The 18,999-nt window shown below is 35.9% G+C and overlaps 28 non-coding genes across 28 annotated transcripts; all 28 read right to left on the bottom strand.

Moving 5' to 3' along the window:
• Positions 1–833: 833 nt before the first annotated feature.
• Positions 834–906, bottom strand: TRNAK-UUU (transfer RNA lysine (anticodon UUU)). Its single transcript has one exon. It is a non-coding gene; the product is annotated as a tRNA-Lys (tRNA).
• A 459-nt stretch (positions 907–1,365) lies between these two features.
• TRNAR-UCU (transfer RNA arginine (anticodon UCU)) lies at positions 1,366–1,456 on the bottom strand. The gene is given in 2 exon segments: positions 1,366–1,401; positions 1,420–1,456. It is a non-coding gene; the product is annotated as a tRNA-Arg (tRNA).
• Positions 1,457–1,797: 341 nt separating this feature from the next.
• On the bottom strand, positions 1,798–1,870 carry TRNAK-UUU (transfer RNA lysine (anticodon UUU)). Its single transcript has one exon. It is a non-coding gene; the product is annotated as a tRNA-Lys (tRNA).
• Positions 1,871–2,329: 459 nt separating this feature from the next.
• TRNAR-UCU (transfer RNA arginine (anticodon UCU)) lies at positions 2,330–2,420 on the bottom strand. Its single transcript is given in 2 exon segments — positions 2,330–2,365; positions 2,384–2,420. It is a non-coding gene; the product is annotated as a tRNA-Arg (tRNA).
• Positions 2,421–2,761: 341 nt separating this feature from the next.
• TRNAK-UUU (transfer RNA lysine (anticodon UUU)) lies at positions 2,762–2,834 on the bottom strand. Its single transcript has one exon. It is a non-coding gene; the product is annotated as a tRNA-Lys (tRNA).
• Positions 2,835–3,698: 864 nt separating this feature from the next.
• Positions 3,699–3,771, bottom strand: TRNAK-UUU (transfer RNA lysine (anticodon UUU)). Its single transcript has one exon. It is a non-coding gene; the product is annotated as a tRNA-Lys (tRNA).
• A 459-nt stretch (positions 3,772–4,230) lies between these two features.
• Positions 4,231–4,321, bottom strand: TRNAR-UCU (transfer RNA arginine (anticodon UCU)). The gene is given in 2 exon segments: positions 4,231–4,266; positions 4,285–4,321. It is a non-coding gene; the product is annotated as a tRNA-Arg (tRNA).
• An 873-nt stretch (positions 4,322–5,194) lies between these two features.
• On the bottom strand, positions 5,195–5,285 carry TRNAR-UCU (transfer RNA arginine (anticodon UCU)). The gene is given in 2 exon segments: positions 5,195–5,230; positions 5,249–5,285. It is a non-coding gene; the product is annotated as a tRNA-Arg (tRNA).
• Positions 5,286–5,625: 340 nt separating this feature from the next.
• TRNAK-UUU (transfer RNA lysine (anticodon UUU)) lies at positions 5,626–5,698 on the bottom strand. Its single transcript has one exon. It is a non-coding gene; the product is annotated as a tRNA-Lys (tRNA).
• An 864-nt stretch (positions 5,699–6,562) lies between these two features.
• Positions 6,563–6,635, bottom strand: TRNAK-UUU (transfer RNA lysine (anticodon UUU)). Its single transcript has one exon. It is a non-coding gene; the product is annotated as a tRNA-Lys (tRNA).
• A 459-nt stretch (positions 6,636–7,094) lies between these two features.
• TRNAR-UCU (transfer RNA arginine (anticodon UCU)) lies at positions 7,095–7,185 on the bottom strand. The gene is given in 2 exon segments: positions 7,095–7,130; positions 7,149–7,185. It is a non-coding gene; the product is annotated as a tRNA-Arg (tRNA).
• A 340-nt stretch (positions 7,186–7,525) lies between these two features.
• On the bottom strand, positions 7,526–7,598 carry TRNAK-UUU (transfer RNA lysine (anticodon UUU)). Its single transcript has one exon. It is a non-coding gene; the product is annotated as a tRNA-Lys (tRNA).
• A 459-nt stretch (positions 7,599–8,057) lies between these two features.
• TRNAR-UCU (transfer RNA arginine (anticodon UCU)) lies at positions 8,058–8,148 on the bottom strand. The gene is given in 2 exon segments: positions 8,058–8,093; positions 8,112–8,148. It is a non-coding gene; the product is annotated as a tRNA-Arg (tRNA).
• Positions 8,149–8,489: 341 nt separating this feature from the next.
• Positions 8,490–8,562, bottom strand: TRNAK-UUU (transfer RNA lysine (anticodon UUU)). Its single transcript has one exon. It is a non-coding gene; the product is annotated as a tRNA-Lys (tRNA).
• Positions 8,563–9,426: 864 nt separating this feature from the next.
• Positions 9,427–9,499, bottom strand: TRNAK-UUU (transfer RNA lysine (anticodon UUU)). The gene has a single exon. It is a non-coding gene; the product is annotated as a tRNA-Lys (tRNA).
• Positions 9,500–9,958: 459 nt separating this feature from the next.
• Positions 9,959–10,049, bottom strand: TRNAR-UCU (transfer RNA arginine (anticodon UCU)). Its single transcript is given in 2 exon segments — positions 9,959–9,994; positions 10,013–10,049. It is a non-coding gene; the product is annotated as a tRNA-Arg (tRNA).
• Positions 10,050–10,922: 873 nt separating this feature from the next.
• Positions 10,923–11,013, bottom strand: TRNAR-UCU (transfer RNA arginine (anticodon UCU)). Its single transcript is given in 2 exon segments — positions 10,923–10,958; positions 10,977–11,013. It is a non-coding gene; the product is annotated as a tRNA-Arg (tRNA).
• A 341-nt stretch (positions 11,014–11,354) lies between these two features.
• On the bottom strand, positions 11,355–11,427 carry TRNAK-UUU (transfer RNA lysine (anticodon UUU)). The gene has a single exon. It is a non-coding gene; the product is annotated as a tRNA-Lys (tRNA).
• Positions 11,428–12,291: 864 nt separating this feature from the next.
• On the bottom strand, positions 12,292–12,364 carry TRNAK-UUU (transfer RNA lysine (anticodon UUU)). Its single transcript has one exon. It is a non-coding gene; the product is annotated as a tRNA-Lys (tRNA).
• Positions 12,365–12,823: 459 nt separating this feature from the next.
• Positions 12,824–12,914, bottom strand: TRNAR-UCU (transfer RNA arginine (anticodon UCU)). Its single transcript is given in 2 exon segments — positions 12,824–12,859; positions 12,878–12,914. It is a non-coding gene; the product is annotated as a tRNA-Arg (tRNA).
• An 873-nt stretch (positions 12,915–13,787) lies between these two features.
• On the bottom strand, positions 13,788–13,878 carry TRNAR-UCU (transfer RNA arginine (anticodon UCU)). Its single transcript is given in 2 exon segments — positions 13,788–13,823; positions 13,842–13,878. It is a non-coding gene; the product is annotated as a tRNA-Arg (tRNA).
• Positions 13,879–14,219: 341 nt separating this feature from the next.
• Positions 14,220–14,292, bottom strand: TRNAK-UUU (transfer RNA lysine (anticodon UUU)). Its single transcript has one exon. It is a non-coding gene; the product is annotated as a tRNA-Lys (tRNA).
• An 864-nt stretch (positions 14,293–15,156) lies between these two features.
• TRNAK-UUU (transfer RNA lysine (anticodon UUU)) lies at positions 15,157–15,229 on the bottom strand. The gene has a single exon. It is a non-coding gene; the product is annotated as a tRNA-Lys (tRNA).
• A 459-nt stretch (positions 15,230–15,688) lies between these two features.
• Positions 15,689–15,779, bottom strand: TRNAR-UCU (transfer RNA arginine (anticodon UCU)). The gene is given in 2 exon segments: positions 15,689–15,724; positions 15,743–15,779. It is a non-coding gene; the product is annotated as a tRNA-Arg (tRNA).
• Positions 15,780–16,652: 873 nt separating this feature from the next.
• On the bottom strand, positions 16,653–16,743 carry TRNAR-UCU (transfer RNA arginine (anticodon UCU)). The gene is given in 2 exon segments: positions 16,653–16,688; positions 16,707–16,743. It is a non-coding gene; the product is annotated as a tRNA-Arg (tRNA).
• A 341-nt stretch (positions 16,744–17,084) lies between these two features.
• On the bottom strand, positions 17,085–17,157 carry TRNAK-UUU (transfer RNA lysine (anticodon UUU)). Its single transcript has one exon. It is a non-coding gene; the product is annotated as a tRNA-Lys (tRNA).
• An 864-nt stretch (positions 17,158–18,021) lies between these two features.
• Positions 18,022–18,094, bottom strand: TRNAK-UUU (transfer RNA lysine (anticodon UUU)). The gene has a single exon. It is a non-coding gene; the product is annotated as a tRNA-Lys (tRNA).
• Positions 18,095–18,553: 459 nt separating this feature from the next.
• Positions 18,554–18,644, bottom strand: TRNAR-UCU (transfer RNA arginine (anticodon UCU)). Its single transcript is given in 2 exon segments — positions 18,554–18,589; positions 18,608–18,644. It is a non-coding gene; the product is annotated as a tRNA-Arg (tRNA).
• Between the last annotated feature and the right edge of the window lie 355 nt (positions 18,645–18,999).

The following is an 18,999-nucleotide window of genomic DNA, read 5'->3' as shown; positions in this document are numbered from 1 at the left end:
AATGATGTGGACGCACACCAACCTACACTTTAATTCTTAATATGGTTACATATATTAGCAATCAAATATGTAGAGTTTAATAATTAATTGATATTTCAAGCATTTGAAATTTCAGCAGCACACGTAATCTATTTTAAATCCTGAAATTCGTTCTATCTCATTTTCGGCTGACTTAGAAATCATGTCTCTAAATTGACATTGTGAAATTAGTAAAAGGCCAAATACTATTACTAGGTACTAAATTACATGTCCAGCAGTATAACTGGAAATTTACTCTTGGGCATAGATTATGCAACATTTTCAAAGCAAACAGTGTCTGTTTAAATAGACTTTCTTTCACTGCCGTTTTGGTAAATGTCTCTGGTTATGCAGAAGCAGGCATTGTTTGTTACTGTTTCAATTAGTTATAAGATAAAGGAGGGATAAAACTGACCCAGCTAGTATTCCAACCCAAAGACTTTGAATGCTTTCTCTACATTAGCCTAGAACCCCAAGCCGCTATCCATTGCACCAGAGATCCAACCTGATTCAACAAGGTGAACAGAAATTCTCAAATAAAAAGATGAGCTATCAGCGGTTGACCAACTTTATAAAGTGATTTGGAAACTATAAGCAGGGTTCCATTTTGAACATTGAATTGGGGAAAAGATAATCAACATCTCAAACGACATGATACCGTTGCGGTAAGTCTTCTTAACTCTTGTCAAATGGTACACGACCGATGGGTATTTAATGGCTCCATTAAGAGTAACTTGCAATTACTCTAATGGGACTACTCGTTCATTGGATCCTGAAAAGAGCATGTCATTAGAGTACATTTTCTTTAAACAAACCGCCTGAACAGGGACTTGAACCCTGGACCCTCAGATTAAAAGTCTGATGCTCTACCGACTGAGCTATCCAGGCTCTGATACAGCAAACCTCAAAATCACCTAATCAAAATTTGGCAGTGTCCCAACTAACGCTATGTTTCTTAAGATGGTTACCTGAAGAAGGTACCAAATACACTAGAATATAATAATGAATTGATATTTCAAGCATTTGAAATTTCTTCAGTAAATGTAACCTTATTTTTAGTCCTGAAGTTGCTACTATCTCATTTTTTTGCTGACGTCAAATTCATATGTGTTTATTGACATGGTAAAATTAAGGAAGGGCCCAAAATCTTACTTCCGAGTAAATTATATTTTCATCAGTACAGCTGACAATTTCCTCTTCTGCATAGATTACCCAAATTGAACGGTGTCTCTTTAAAATAGACTTCCTTTTACTGACCTTTTTTAGCAAATGATTTTGGTGAAGCAGAAGCATGCATGCATCGCTTATAACTTCTTTAAATAGTTATGAAATAAACAGGGATAAAACTGACTCTGGCGGGATTCGAACCCACAGCCTTTGAATACCTTCTTGACATTCACCTAGAAGTCCAATGCGCTATCCATTGCGCCACAGAGCCAATCTGCTTGAATGAGGTGCACAGATATTCAGAAATGAAATAATGAGCTTTGAGCTGTTGATCAACTTTATAAAGTTCATTGGATACTATAACCATGGCTATATCTTGAATATTGAATTGGGTAAAAGTTATTCACCGTGTCAAACTACATGATACAGTTGGTAAGTCTGCATACAACTTAAGTTTAGTGTATCGTCATCTGATATATGAGACAGATGGGTTTTTCACTTCTCCATGAAAGACGTTTTTTTTTAATTTTGGTAATGGAATATCTTATTCATCATGCAGTGGAACACAAAAAGAATGTACAATCAGAATACTTTTTCTTTAAAGTAGCCTACCGCCTGAACAGGGACTTGAACCCTGGACCCTCAGATTAAAAGTCTGATGCTCTACCGACTGAGCTATCCAGGCTTTGATACAGCAAACCTCAAAATCACCTAATCAAAATTTGGCAGTGTCCCAACTAACGCTATGTTTCTTAAGATGGTTACCTGAATAAGGTACCAAATACACTAGAATATAATAATGAATTGATATTTCAAGCATTTGAAATTTCTTCAGTAAATGTAACCTTATTTTAAGTCCTGAAGTTGCTACTATCTCATTTTTTTGCTGACGTCAAATTCATATGTGTTTATTGACATGGTAAAATTAAGGAAGGGCCCAAAATCTTACTTCCGAGTAAATTATATTTTCATCAGTACAGCTGACAATTTCCTCTTCTGCATAGATTACCCAAATTGAACGGTGTCTCTTTAAAATAGACTTCCTTTTACTGACCTTTTTTAGCAAATGATTTTGGTGAAGCAGAAGCATGCATGCATCGCTTATAACTTCTTTAAATAGTTATGAAATAAACAGGGATAAAACTGACTCTGGTGGGATTCGAACCCACAGCCTTTGAATACCTTCTTGACATTCACCTAGAAGTCCAATGCGCTATCCATTGCGCCACAGAGCCAATCTGCTTGAATGAGGTGCACAGATATTCAGAAATGAAATAATGAGCTTTGAGCTGTTGATCAACTTTATAAAGTTCATTGGATACTATAACCATGGCTATATTTTGAATATTGAATTGGGTAAAAGTTATTCACCGTGTCAAACTACATGATACAGTTGGTAAGTCTGCATAAAACTTAAGTTTAGTGTATCGTCATCTGATATATGAGACAGATGGGTTTTTCACTTCTCCATGAAAGACGTTTTTTTTTAATTTTGGTAATGGAATATCTTATTCATCATGCAGTGGAACACAAAAAGAATGTACAATCAGAATACTTTTTCTTTAAAGTAGCCGACCGCCTGAACAGGGACTTGAACCCTGGACCCTCAGATTAAAAGTCTGATGCTCTACCGACTGAGCTATCCAGGCTCTGCAACACTGCAACTAAAAATCAGCTAAAAATGATGTGGACGCACACCAACCTACACTTTAATTCTTAATATGGTTACATATATTAGCAATCAAATATGTAGAGTTTAATAATTAATTGATATTTCAAGCATTTGAAATTTCAGCAGCACACGTAATCTATTTTAAATCCTGAAATTCGTTCTATCTCATTTTCGGCTGACTTAGAAATCATGTCTCTAAATTGACATTGTGAAATTAGTAAAAGGCCAAATACTATTACTAGGTACTAAATTACATGTCCAGCAGTATAACTGGAAATGTACTCTTGGGCATAGATTATGCAACATTTTCAAAGCAAACAGTGTCTGTTTAAATAGACTTTCTTTCACTGCCGTTTTGGTAAATGTCTCTGGTTATGCAGAAGCAGGCATTGTTTGTTACTGTTTCAATTAGTTATAAGATAAAGGAGGGATAAAACTGACCCAGCTAGTATTCCAACCCAAAGACTTTGAATGCTTTCTCTACATTAGCCTAGAACCCCAAGCCGCTATCCATTGCACCAGAGATCCAACCTGATTCAACAAGGTGAACAGAAATTCTCAAATAAAAAGATGAGCTATCAGCGGTTGACCAACTTTATAAAGTGATTTGGAAACTATAAGCAGGGTTCCATTTTGAACATTGAATTGGGGAAAAGATAATCAACATCTCAAACGACATGATACCGTTGCGGTAAGTCTTCTTAACTCTTGTCAAATGGTACACGACCGATGGGTATTTAATGGCTCCATTAAGAGTAACTTGCAATTACTCTAATGGGACTACTCGTTCATTGGATCCTGAAAAGAGCATGTCATTAGAGTACATTTTCTTTAAACAAACCGCCTGAACAGGGACTTGAACCCTGGACCCTCAGATTAAAAGTCTGATGCTCTACCGACTGAGCTATCCAGGCTCTGATACAGCAAACCTCAAAATCACCTAATCAAAATTTGGCAGTGTCCCAACTAACGCTATGTTTCTTAAGATGGTTACCTGAAGAAGGTACCAAATACACTAGAATATAATAATGAATTGATATTTCAAGCATTTGAAATTTCTTCAGTAAATGTAACCTTATTTTTAGTCCTGAAGTTGCTACTATCTCATTTTTTTGCTGACGTCAAATTCATATGTGTTTATTGACATGGTAAAATTAAGGAAGGGCCCAAAATCTTACTTCCGAGTAAATTATATTTTCATCAGTACAGCTGACAATTTCCTCTTCTGCATAGATTACCCAAATTGAACGGTGTCTCTTTAAAATAGACTTCCTTTTACTGACCTTTTTTAGCAAATGATTTTGGTGAAGCAGAAGCATGCATGCATCGCTTATAACTTCTTTAAATAGTTATGAAATAAACAGGGATAAAACTGACTCTGGTGGGATTCGAACCCACAGCCTTTGAATACCTTCTTGACATTCACCTAGAAGTCCAATGCGCTATCCATTGCGCCACAGAGCCAATCTGCTTGAATGAGGTGCACAGATATTCAGAAATGAAATAATGAGCTTTGAGCTGTTGATCAACTTTATAAAGTTCATTGGATACTATAACCATGGCTATATCTTGAATATTGAATTGGGTAAAAGTTATTCACCGTGTCAAACTACATGATACAGTTGGTAAGTCTGCATACAACTTAAGTTTAGTGTATCGTCATCTGATATATGAGACAGATGGGTTTTTCACTTCTCCATGAAAGACGTTTTTTTTTAATTTTGGTAATGGAATATCTTATTCATCATGCAGTGGAACACAAAAAGAATGTACAATCAGAATACTTTTTCTTTAAAGTAGCCTACCGCCTGAACGGGGACTTGAACCCTGGACCCTCAGATTAAAAGTCTGATGCTCTACCGACTGAGCTATCCAGGCTTTGATACAGCAAACCTCAAAATCACCTAATCAAAATTTGGCAGTGTCCCAACTAACGCTATGTTTCTTAAGATGGTTACCTGAATAAGGTACCAAATACACTAGAATATAATAATGAATTGATATTTCAAGCATTTGAAATTTCTTCAGTAAATGTAACCTTATTTTAAGTCCTGAAGTTGCTACTATCTCATTTTTTTGCTGACGTCAAATTCATATGTGTTTATTGACATGGTAAAATTAAGGAAGGGCCCAAAATCTTACTTCCGAGTAAATTATATTTTCATCAGTACAGCTGACAATTTCCTCTTCTGCATAGATTACCCAAATTGAACGGTGTCTCTTTAAAATAGACTTCCTTTTACTGACCTTTTTTAGCAAATGATTTTGGTGAAGCAGAAGCATGCATGCATCGCTTATAACTTCTTTAAATAGTTATGAAATAAACAGGGATAAAACTGACTCTGGTGGGATTCGAACCCACAGCCTTTAAATACCTTCTTGACATTCACCTAGAAGTCCAATGCGCTATCCATTGCGCCACAGAGCCAATCTGCTTGAATGAGGTGCACAGATATTCAGAAATGAAATAATGAGCTTTGAGCTGTTGATCAACTTTATAAAGTTCATTGGATACTATAACCATGGCTATATTTTGAATATTGAATTGGGTAAAAGTTATTCACCGTGTCAAACTACATGATACAGTTGGTAAGTCTGCATAAAACTTAAGTTTAGTGTATCGTCATCTGATATATGAGACAGATGGGTTTTTCACTTCTCCATGAAAGACTTTTTTTTTAATTTTGGTAATGGAATATCTTATTCATCATGCAGTGGAACACAAAAAGAATGTACAATCAGAATACTTTTTCTTTAAAGTAGCCGACCGCCTGAACAGGGACTTGAACCCTGGACCCTCAGATTAAAAGTCTGATGCTCTACCGACTGAGCTATCCAGGCTCTGCAACACTGCAACTAAAAATCAGCTAAAAATGATGTGGACGCACACCAACCTACACTTTAATTCTTAATATGGTTACATATATTAGCAATCAAATATGTAGAGTTTAATAATTAATTGATATTTCAAGAATTTGAAATTTCAGCAGCACACGTAATCTATTTTAAATCCTGAAATTCGTTCTATCTCATTTTCGGCTGACTTAGAAATCATGTCTCTAAATTGACATTGTGAAATTAGTAAAAGGCCAAATACTATTACTAGGTACTAAATTACATGTCCAGCAGTATAACTGGAAATTTACTCTTGGGCATAGATTATGCAACATTTTCAAAGCAAACAGTGTCTGTTTAAATAGACTTTCTTTCACTGCCGTTTTGGTAAATGTCTCTGGTTATGCAGAAGCAGGCATTGTTTGTTACTGTTTCAATTAGTTATAAGATAAAGGAGGGATAAAACTGACCCAGCTAGTATTCCAACCCAAAGACTTTGAATGCTTTCTCTACATTAGCCTAGAACCCCAAGCCGCTATCCATTGCACCAGAGATCCAACCTGATTCAACAAGGTGAACAGAAATTCTCAAATAAAAAGATGAGCTATCAGCGGTTGACCAACTTTATAAAGTGATTTGGAAACTATAAGCAGGGTTCCATTTTGAACATTGAATTGGGGAAAAGATAATCAACATCTCAAACGACATGATACCGTTGCGGTAAGTCTTCTTAACTCTTGTCAAATGGTACACGACCGATGGGTATTTAATGGCTCCATTAAGAGTAACTTGCAATTACTCTAATGGGACTACTCGTTCATTGGATCCTGAAAAGAGCATGTCATTAGAGTACATTTTCTTTAAACAAACCGCCTGAACAGGGACTTGAACCCTGGACCCTCAGATTAAAAGTCTGATGCTCTACCGACTGAGCTATCCAGGCTCTGATACAGCAAACCTCAAAATCACCTAATCAAAATTTGGCAGTGTCCCAACTAACGCTATGTTTCTTAAGATGGTTACCTGAAGAAGGTACCAAATACACTAGAATATAATAATGAATTGATATTTCAAGCATTTGAAATTTCTTCAGTAAATGTAACCTTATTTTTAGTCCTGAAGTTGCTACTATCTCATTTTTTTGCTGACGTCAAATTCATATGTGTTTATTGACATGGTAAAATTAAGGAAGGGCCCAAAATCTTACTTCCGAGTAAATTATATTTTCATCAGTACAGCTGACAATTTCCTCTTCTGCATAGATTACCCAAATTGAACGGTGTCTCTTTAAAATAGACTTCCTTTTACTGACCTTTTTTAGCAAATGATTTTGGTGAAGCAGAAGCATGCATGCATCGCTTATAACTTCTTTAAATAGTTATGAAATAAACAGGGATAAAACTGACTCTGGCGGGATTCGAACCCACAGCCTTTGAATACCTTCTTGACATTCACCTAGAAGTCCAATGCGCTATCCATTGCGCCACAGAGCCAATCTGCTTGAATGAGGTGCACAGATATTCAGAAATGAAATAATGAGCTTTGAGCTGTTGATCAACTTTATAAAGTTCATTGGATACTATAACCATGGCTATATCTTGAATATTGAATTGGGTAAAAGTTATTCACCGTGTCAAACTACATGATACAGTTGGTAAGTCTGCATACAACTTAAGTTTAGTGTATCGTCATCTGATATATGAGACAGATGGGTTTTTCACTTCTCCATGAAAGACGTTTTTTTTAATTTTGGTAATGGAATATCTTATTCATCATGCAGTGGAACACAAAAAGAATGTACAATCAGAATACTTTTTCTTTAAAGTAGCCTACCGCCTGAACAGGGACTTGAACCCTGGACCCTCAGATTAAAAGTCTGATGCTCTACCGACTGAGCTATCCAGGCTTTGATACAGCAAACCTCAAAATCACCTAATCAAAATTTGGCAGTGTCCCAACTAACGCTATGTTTCTTAAGATGGTTACCTGAATAAGGTACCAAATACACTAGAATATAATAATGAATTGATATTTCAAGCATTTGAAATTTCTTCAGTAAATGTAACCTTATTTTAAGTCCTGAAGTTGCTACTATCTCATTTTTTTGCTGACGTCAAATTCATATGTGTTTATTGACATGGTAAAATTAAGGAAGGGCCCAAAATCTTACTTCCGAGTAAATTATATTTTCATCAGTACAGCTGACAATTTCCTCTTCTGCATAGATTACCCAAATTGAACGGTGTCTCTTTAAAATAGACTTCCTTTTACTGACCTTTTTTAGCAAATGATTTTGGTGAAGCAGAAGCATGCATGCATCGCTTATAACTTCTTTAAATAGTTATGAAATAAACAGGGATAAAACTGACTCTGGTGGGATTCGAACCCACAGCCTTTGAATACCTTCTTGACATTCACCTAGAAGTCCAATGCGCTATCCATTGCGCCACAGAGCCAATCTGCTTGAATGAGGTGCACAGATATTCAGAAATGAAATAATGAGCTTTGAGCTGTTGATCAACTTTATAAAGTTCATTGGATACTATAACCATGGCTATATTTTGAATATTGAATTGGGTAAAAGTTATTCACCGTGTCAAACTACATGATACAGTTGGTAAGTCTGCATAAAACTTAAGTTTAGTGTATCGTCATCTGATATATGAGACAGATGGGTTTTTCACTTCTCCATGAAAGACGTTTTTTTTTAATTTTGGTAATGGAATATCTTATTCATCATGCAGTGGAACACAAAAAGAATGTACAATCAGAATACTTTTTCTTTAAAGTAGCCGACCGCCTGAACAGGGACTTGAACCCTGGACCCTCAGATTAAAAGTCTGATGCTCTACCGACTGAGCTATCCAGGCTCTGCAACACTGCAACTAAAAATCAGCTAAAAATGATGTGGACGCACACCAACCTACACTTTAATTCTTAATATGGTTACATATATTAGCAATCAAATATGTAGAGTTTAATAATTAATTGATATTTCAAGCATTTGAAATTTCAGCAGCACACGTAATCTATTTTAAATCCTGAAATTCGTTCTATCTCATTTTCGGCTGACTTAGAAATCATGTCTCTAAATTGACATTGTGAAATTAGTAAAAGGCCAAATACTATTACTAGGTACTAAATTACATGTCCAGCAGTATAACTGGAAATGTACTCTTGGGCATAGATTATGCAACATTTTCAAAGCAAACAGTGTCTGTTTAAATAGACTTTCTTTCACTGCCGTTTTGGTAAATGTCTCTGGTTATGCAGAAGCAGGCATTGTTTGTTACTGTTTCAATTAGTTATAAGATAAAGGAGGGATAAAACTGACCCAGCTAGTATTCCAACCCAAAGACTTTGAATGCTTTCTCTACATTAGCCTAGAACCCCAAGCCGCTATCCATTGCACCAGAGATCCAACCTGATTCAACAAGGTGAACAGAAATTCTCAAATAAAAAGATGAGCTATCAGCGGTTGACCAACTTTATAAAGTGATTTGGAAACTATAAGCAGGGTTCCATTTTGAACATTGAATTGGGGAAAAGATAATCAACATCTCAAACGACATGATACCGTTGCGGTAAGTCTTCTTAACTCTTGTCAAATGGTACACGACCGATGGGTATTTAATGGCTCCATTAAGAGTAACTTGCAATTACTCTAATGGGACTACTCGTTCATTGGATCCTGAAAAGAGCATGTCATTAGAGTACATTTTCTTTAAACAAACCGCCTGAACAGGGACTTGAACCCTGGACCCTCAGATTAAAAGTCTGATGCTCTACCGACTGAGCTATCCAGGCTCTGATACAGCAAACCTCAAAATCACCTAATCAAAATTTGGCAGTGTCCCAACTAACGCTATGTTTCTTAAGATGGTTACCTGAAGAAGGTACCAAATACACTAGAATATAATAATGAATTGATATTTCAAGCATTTGAAATTTCTTCAGTAAATGTAACCTTATTTTTAGTCCTGAAGTTGCTACTATCTCATTTTTTTGCTGACGTCAAATTCATATGTGTTTATTGACATGGTAAAATTAAGGAAGGGCCCAAAATCTTACTTCCGAGTAAATTATATTTTCATCAGTACAGCTGACAATTTCCTCTTCTGCATAGATTACCCAAATTGAACGGTGTCTCTTTAAAATAGACTTCCTTTTACTGACCTTTTTTAGCAAATGATTTTGGTGAAGCAGAAGCATGCATGCATCGCTTATAACTTCTTTAAATAGTTATGAAATAAACAGGGATAAAACTGACTCTGGTGGGATTCGAACCCACAGCCTTTGAATACCTTCTTGACATTCACCTAGAAGTCCAATGCGCTATCCATTGCGCCACAGAGCCAATCTGCTTGAATGAGGTGCACAGATATTCAGAAATGAAATAATGAGCTTTGAGCTGTTGATCAACTTTATAAAGTTCATTGGATACTATAACCATGGCTATATCTTGAATATTGAATTGGGTAAAAGTTATTCACCGTGTCAAACTACATGATACAGTTGGTAAGTCTGCATACAACTTAAGTTTAGTGTATCGTCATCTGATATATGAGACAGATGGGTTTTTCACTTCTCCATGAAAGACGTTTTTTTTTAATTTTGGTAATGGAATATCTTATTCATCATGCAGTGGAACACAAAAAGAATGTACAATCAGAATACTTTTTCTTTAAAGTAGCCTACCGCCTGAACGGGGACTTGAACCCTGGACCCTCAGATTAAAAGTCTGATGCTCTACCGACTGAGCTATCCAGGCTTTGATACAGCAAACCTCAAAATCACCTAATCAAAATTTGGCAGTGTCCCAACTAACGCTATGTTTCTTAAGATGGTTACCTGAATAAGGTACCAAATACACTAGAATATAATAATGAATTGATATTTCAAGCATTTGAAATTTCTTCAGTAAATGTAACCTTATTTTAAGTCCTGAAGTTGCTACTATCTCATTTTTTTGCTGACGTCAAATTCATATGTGTTTATTGACATGGTAAAATTAAGGAAGGGCCCAAAATCTTACTTCCGAGTAAATTATATTTTCATCAGTACAGCTGACAATTTCCTCTTCTGCATAGATTACCCAAATTGAACGGTGTCTCTTTAAAATAGACTTCCTTTTACTGACCTTTTTTAGCAAATGATTTTGGTGAAGCAGAAGCATGCATGCATCGCTTATAACTTCTTTAAATAGTTATGAAATAAACAGGGATAAAACTGACTCTGGTGGGATTCGAACCCACAGCCTTTAAATACCTTCTTGACATTCACCTAGAAGTCCAATGCGCTATCCATTGCGCCACAGAGCCAATCTGCTTGAATGAGGTGCACAGATATTCAGAAATGAAATAATGAGCTTTGAGCTGTTGATCAACTTTATAAAGTTCATTGGATACTATAACCATGGCTATATTTTGAATATTGAATTGGGTAAAAGTTATTCACCGTGTCAAACTACATGATACAGTTGGTAAGTCTGCATAAAACTTAAGTTTAGTGTATCGTCATCTGATATATGAGACAGATGGGTTTTTCACTTCTCCATGAAAGACTTTTTTTTTTAATTTTGGTAATGGAATATCTTATTCATCATGCAGTGGAACACAAAAAGAATGTACAATCAGAATACTTTTTCTTTAAAGTAGCCGACCGCCTGAACAGGGACTTGAACCCTGGACCCTCAGATTAAAAGTCTGATGCTCTACCGACTGAGCTATCCAGGCTCTGCAACACTGCAACTAAAAATCAGCTAAAAATGATGTGGACGCACACCAACCTACACTTTAATTCTTAATATGGTTACATATATTAGCAATCAAATATGTAGAGTTTAATAATTAATTGATATTTCAAGAATTTGAAATTTCAGCAGCACACGTAATCTATTTTAAATCCTGAAATTCGTTCTATCTCATTTTCGGCTGACTTAGAAATCATGTCTCTAAATTGACATTGTGAAATTAGTAAAAGGCCAAATACTATTACTAGGTACTAAATTACATGTCCAGCAGTATAACTGGAAATTTACTCTTGGGCATAGATTATGCAACATTTTCAAAGCAAACAGTGTCTGTTTAAATAGACTTTCTTTCACTGCCGTTTTGGTAAATGTCTCTGGTTATGCAGAAGCAGGCATTGTTTGTTACTGTTTCAATTAGTTATAAGATAAAGGAGGGATAAAACTGACCCAGCTAGTATTTCAACCCAAAGACTTTGAATGCTTTCTCTACATTCGCCTAGAACCCCAAGCCGCTATCCATTGCACCAGAGATCCAACCTGATTCAACAAGGTGAACAGAAATTCTCAAATAAAAAGATGAGCTATCAGCGGTTGACCAACTTTATAAAGTGATTTGGAAACTATAAGCAGGGTTCCATTTTGAACATTGAATTGGGGAAAAGATAATCAACATCTCAAACGACATGATACCGTTGCGGTAAGTCTTCTTAACTCTTGTCAAATGGTACACGACCGATGGGTATTTAATGGCTCCATTAAGAGTAACTTGCAATTACTCTAATGGGACTACTCGTTCATTGGATCCTGAAAAGAGCATGTCATTAGAGTACATTTTCTTTAAACAAACCGCCTGAACAGGGACTTGAACCCTGGACCCTCAGATTAAAAGTCTGATGCTCTACCGACTGAGCTATCCAGGCTCTGATACAGCAAACCTAAAAATCACCTAATCAAAATTTGGCAGTGTCCCAACTAACGCTATGTTTCTTAAGATGGTTACCTGAAGAAGGTACCAAATACACTAGAATATAATAATGAATTGATATTTCAAGCATTTGAAATTTCTTCAGTAAATGTAACCTTATTTTTAGTCCTGAAGTTGCTACTATCTCATTTTTTTGCTGACGTCAAATTCATATGTGTTTATTGACATGGTAAAATTAAGGAAGGGCCCAAAATCTTACTTCCGAGTAAATTATATTTTCATCAGTACAGCTGACAATTTCCTCTTCTGCATAGATTACCCAAATTGAACGGTGTCTCTTTAAAATAGACTTCCTTTTACTGACCTTTTTTAGCAAATGATTTTGGTGAAGCAGAAGCATGCATGCATCGCTTATAACTTCTTTAAATAGTTATGAAATACACAGGGATAAAACTGACTCTGGTGGGATTCGAACCCACAGCCTTTGAATACCTTCTTGACATTCACGTAGAAGTCCAATGCGCTATCCATTGCGCCACAGAGCCAATCTGCTTGAGTGAGGTGCACAGATATTCAGAAATGAAATAATGAGCTTTGAGCTGTTGATCAACTTTATAAAGTTCATTGGATACTATAACCATGGCTATATTTTGAATATTGAATTGGGTAAAAGTTATTCACCGTGTCAAACTACATGATACAGTTGGTAAGTCTGCATACAACTTAAGTTTAGTGTATCATCATCTGATATATGAGACAGATGGGTTTTTCACTTCTCCATGAAAGACGTTTTTTTTTAATTTTGGTAATGGAATATCTTATTCATCATGCAGTGGAACACAAAAAGAATGTACAATCAGAATACTTTTTCTTTAAAGTAGCCTACCGCCTGAACGGGGACTTGAACCCTGGACCCTCAGATTAAAAGTCTGATGCTCTACCGACTGAGCTATCCAGGCTCTGATACAGCAAACCTCAAAATCACCTAATCAAAATTTGGCAGTGTCCCAACTAACGCTATGTTTCTTAAGATGGTTACCTGAAGAAGGTACCAAATACACTAGAATATAATAATGAATTGATATTTCAAGCATTTGAAATTTCTTCAGTAAATGTAACCTTATTTTTAGTCCTGAAGTTGCTACTATCTCATTTTTTTGCTGACGTCAAATTCATATGTGTTTATTGACATGGTAAAATTAAGGAAGGGCCCAAAATCTTACTTCCGAGTAAATTATATTTTCATCAGTACAGCTGACAATTTCCTCTTCTGCATAGATTACCCAAATTGAACGGTGTCTCTTTAAAATAGACTTCCTTTTACTGACCTTTTTTAGCAAATGATTTTGGTGAAGCAGAAGCATGCATGCATCGCTTATAACTTCTTTAAATAGTTATGAAATAAACAGGGATAAAACTGACTCTGGTGGGATTCGAACCCACAGCCTTTGAATACCTTCTTGACATTCACCTAGAAGTCCAATGCGCTATCCATTGCGCCACAGAGCCAATCTGCTTGAGTGTGGTGCACAGATATTCAGAAATGAAATAATGAGCTTTGAGCTGTTGATCAACTTTATAAAGTTCATTGGATACTATAACCATGGCTATATTTTGAATATTGAATTGGGTAAAAGTTATTCACCGTGTCAAACTACATGATACAGTTGGTAAGTCTGCATAAAACTTAAGTTTAGTGTATCGTCATCTGATATATGAGACAGATGGGTTTTTCACTTCTCCATGAAAGACGTTTTTTTTTAATTTTGGTAATGGAATATCTTATTCATCATGCAGTGGAACACAAAAAGAATGTACAATCAGAATACTTTTTCTTTAAAGTAGCCGACCGCCTGAACAGGGACTTGAACCCTGGACCCTCAGATTAAAAGTCTGATGCTCTACCGACTGAGCTATCCAGGCTCTGCAACACTGCAACTAAAAATCAGCTAAAAATGATGTGGACGCACACCAACCTACACTTTAATTCTTAATATGGTTACATATATTAGCAATCAAATATGTAGAGTTTAATAATTAATTGATATTTCAAGCATTTGAAATTTCAGCAGCACACGTAATCTATTTTAAATCCTGAAATTCGTTCTATCTCATTTTCGGCTGACTTAGAAATCATGTCTCTAAATTGACATTGTGAAATTAGTAAAAGGCCAAATACTATTACTAGGTACTAAATTACATGTCCAGCAGTATAACTGGAAATTTACTCTTGGGCATAGATTATGCAACATTTTCAAAGCAAACAGTGTCTGTTTAAATAGACTTTCTTTCACTGCCGTTTTGGTAAATGTCTCTGGTTATGCAGAAGCAGGCATTGTTTGTTACTGTTTCAATTAGTTATAAGATAAAGGAGGGATAAAACTGACCCAGCTAGTATTTCAACCCAAAGACTTTGAATGCTTTCTCTACATTCGCCTAGAACCCCAAGCCGCTATCCATTGCACCAGAGATCCAACCTGATTCAACAAGGTGAACAGAAATTCTCAAATAAAAAGATGAGCTATCAGCGGTTGACCAACTTTATAAAGTGATTTGGAAACTATAAGCAGGGTTCCATTTTGAACATTGAATTGGGGAAAAGATAATCAACATCTCAAACGACATGATACCGTTGCGGTAAGTCTTCTTAACTCTTGTCAAATGGTACACGACCGATGGGTATTTAATGGCTCCATTAAGAGTAACTTGCAATTACTCTAATGGGACTACTCGTTCATTGGATCCTGAAAAGAGCATGTCATTAGAGTACATTTTCTTTAAACAAACCGCCTGAACAGGGACTTGAACCCTGGACCCTCAGATTAAAAGTCTGATGCTCTACCGACTGAGCTATCCAGGCTCTGATACAGCAAACCTCAAAATCACCTAATCAAAATTTGGCAGTGTCCCAACTAACGCTATGTTTCTTAAGATGGTTACCTGAAGAAGGTACCAAATACACTAGAATATAATAATGAATTGATATTTCAAGCATTTGAAATTTCTTCAGTAAATGTAACCTTATTTTTAGTCCTGAAGTTGCTACTATCTCATTTTTTTGCTGACGTCAAATTCATATGTGTTTATTGACATGGTAAAATTAAGGAAGGGCCCAAAATCTTACTTCCGAGTAAATTATATTTTCATCAGTACAGCTGACAATTTCCTCTTCTGCATAGATTACCCAAATTGAACGGTGTCTCTTTAAAATAGACTTCCTTTTACTGACCTTTTTTAGCAAATGATTTTGGTGAAGCAGAAGCATGCATGCATCGCTTATAACTTCTTTAAATAGTTATGAAATACACAGGGATAAAACTGACTCTGGTGGGATTCGAACCCACAGCCTTTGAATACCTTCTTGACATTCACCTAGAAGTCCAATGCGCTATCCATTGCGCCACAGAGCCAATCTGCTTGAGTGAGGTGCACAGATATTCAGAAATGAAATAATGAGCTTTGAGCTGTTGATCAACTTTATAAAGTTCATTGGATACTATAACCATGGCTATATTTTGAATATTGAATTGGGTAAAAGTTATTCACCGTGTCAAACTACATGATACAGTTGGTAAGTCTGCATACAACTTAAGTTTAGTGTATCATCATCTGATATATGAGACAGATGGGTTTTTCACTTCTCCATGAAAGACGTTTTTTTTAAATTTTGGTAATGGAATATCTTATTCATCATGCAGTGGAACACAAAAAGAATGTACAATCAGAATACTTTTTCTTTAAAGTAGCCTACTGCCTGAACGGGGACTTGAACCCTGGACCCTCAGATTAAAAGTCTGATGCTCTACCGACTGAGCTATCCAGGCTCTGATACAGCAAACCTCAAAATCACCTAATCAAAATTTGGCAGTGTCCCAACTAACGCTATGTTTCTTAAGATGGTTACCTGAAGAAGGTACCAAATACACTAGAATATAATAATGAATTGATATTTCAAGCATTTGAAATTTCTTCAGTAAATGTAACCTTATTTTTAGTCCTGAAGTTGCTACTATCTCATTTTTTTGCTGACGTCAAATTCATATGTGTTTATTGACATGGTAAAATTAAGGAAGGGCCCAAAATCTTACTTCCGAGTAAATTATATTTTCATCAGTACAGCTGACAATTTCCTCTTCTGCATAGATTACCCAAATTGAACGGTGTCTCTTTAAAATAGACTTCCTTTTACTGACCTTTTTTAGCAAATGATTTTGGTGAAGCAGAAGCATGCATGCATCGCTTATAACTTCTTTAAATAGTTATGAAATACACAGGGATAAAACTGACTCTGGTGGGATTCGAACCCACAGCCTTTGAATACCTTCTTGACATTCACCTAGAAGTCCAATGCGCTATCCATTGCGCCACAGAGCCAATCTGCTTGAGTGAGGTGCACAGATATTCAGAAATGAAATAATGAGCTTTGAGCTGTTGATCAACTTTATAAAGTTCATTGGATACTATAACCATGGCTATATTTTGAATATTGAATTGGGTAAAAGTTATTCACCGTGTCAAACTACATGATACAGTTGGTAAGTCTGCATAAAACTTAAGTTTAGTGTATCGTCATCTGATATATGAGACAGATGGGTTTTTCACTTCTCCATGAAAGACGTTTTTTTTTAATTTTGGTAATGGAATATCTTATTCATCATGCAGTGGAACACAAAAAGAATGTACAATCAGAATACTTTTTCTTTAAAGTAGCCGACCGCCTGAACAGGGACTTGAACCCTGGACCCTCAGATTAAAAGTCTGATGCTCTACCGACTGAGCTATCCAGGCTCTGCAACACTGCAACTAAAAATCAGCTAAAAATGATGTGGACGCACACCAACCTACACTTTAATTCTTAATATGGTTACATATATTAGCAATCAAATATGTAGAGTTTAATAATTAATTGATATTTCAAGCATTTGAAATTTCAGCAGCACACGTAATCTATTTTAAATCCTGAAATTCGTTCTATCTCATTTTCGGCTGACTTAGAAATCATGTCTCTAAATTGACATTGTGAAATTAGTAAAAGGCCAAATACTATTACTAGGTACTAAATTACATGTCCAGCAGTATAACTGGAAATTTACTCTTGGGCATAGATTATGCAACATTTTCAAAGCAAACAGTGTCTGTTTAAATAGACTTTCTTTCACTGCCGTTTTGGTAAATGTCTCTGGTTATGCAGAAGCAGGCATTGTTTGTTACTGTTTCAATTAGTTATAAGATAAAGGAGGGATAAAACTGACCCAGCTAGTATTTCAACCCAAAGACTTTGAATGCTTTCTCTACATTCGCCTAGAACCCCAAGCCGCTATCCATTGCACCAGAGATCCAACCTGATTCAACAAGGTGAACAGAAATTCTCAAATAAAAAGATGAGCTATCAGCGGTTGACCAACTTTATAAAGTGATTTGGAAACTATAAGCAGGGTTCCATTTTGAACATTGAATTGGGGAAAAGATAATCAACATCTCAAACGACATGATACCGTTGCGGTAAGTCTTCTTAACTCTTGTCAAATGGTACACGACCGATGGGTATTTAATGGCTCCATTAAGAGTAACTTGCAATTACTCTAATGGGACTACTCGTTCATTGGATCCTGAAAAGAGCATGTCATTAGAGTACATTTTCTTTAAACAAACCGCCTGAACAGGGACTTGAACCCTGGACCCTCAGATTAAAAGTCTGATGCTCTACCGACTGAGCTATCCAGGCTCTGATACAGCAAACCTCAAAATCACCTAATCAAAATTTGGCAGTGTCCCAACTAACGCTATGTTTCTTAAGATGGTTACCTGAAGAAGGTACCAAATACACTAGAATATAATAATGAATTGATATTTCAAGCATTTGAAATTTCTTCAGTAAATGTAACCTTATTTTTAGTCCTGAAGTTGCTACTATCTCATTTTTTTGCTGACGTCAAATTCATATGTGTTTATTGACATGGTAAAATTAAGGAAGGGCCCAAAATCTTACTTCCGAGTAAATTATATTTTCATCAGTACAGCTGACAATTTCCTCTTCTGCATAGATTACCCAAATTGAACGGTGTCTCTTTAAAATAGACTTCCTTTTACTGACCTTTTTTAGCAAATGATTTTGGTGAAGCAGAAGCATGCATGCATCGCTTATAACTTCTTTAAATAGTTATGAAATACACAGGGATAAAACTGACTCTGGTGGGATTCGAACCCACAGCCTTTGAATACCTTCTTGACATTCACCTAGAAGTCCAATGCGCTATCCATTGCGCCACAGAGCCAATCTGCTTGAGTGAGGTGCACAGATATTCAGAAATGAAATAATGAGCTTTGAGCTGTTGATCAACTTTATAAAGTTCATTGGATACTATAACCATGGCTATATTTTGAATATTGAATTGGGTAAAAGTTATTCACCGTGTCAAACTACATGATACAGTTGGTAAGTCTGCATACAACTTAAGTTTAGTGTATCATCATCTGATATATGAGACAGATGGGTTTTTCACTTCTCCATGAAAGACGTTTTTTTTTAATTTTGGTAATGGAATATCTTATTCATCATGCAGTGGAACACAAAAAGAATGTACAATCAGAATACTTTTTCTTTAAAGTAGCCTACCGCCTGAACGGGGA

Source organism: Triturus cristatus, chromosome 4_1, assembly GCF_964204655.1.
Source record: "Triturus cristatus chromosome 4_1, aTriCri1.1, whole genome shotgun sequence".
Classification (NCBI taxonomy): domain Eukaryota; kingdom Metazoa; phylum Chordata; class Amphibia; order Caudata; family Salamandridae; genus Triturus; species Triturus cristatus.
Note: the sequence above shows the minus strand (reverse complement) of the source record. Positions and strands in the feature narration are given on the sequence as shown.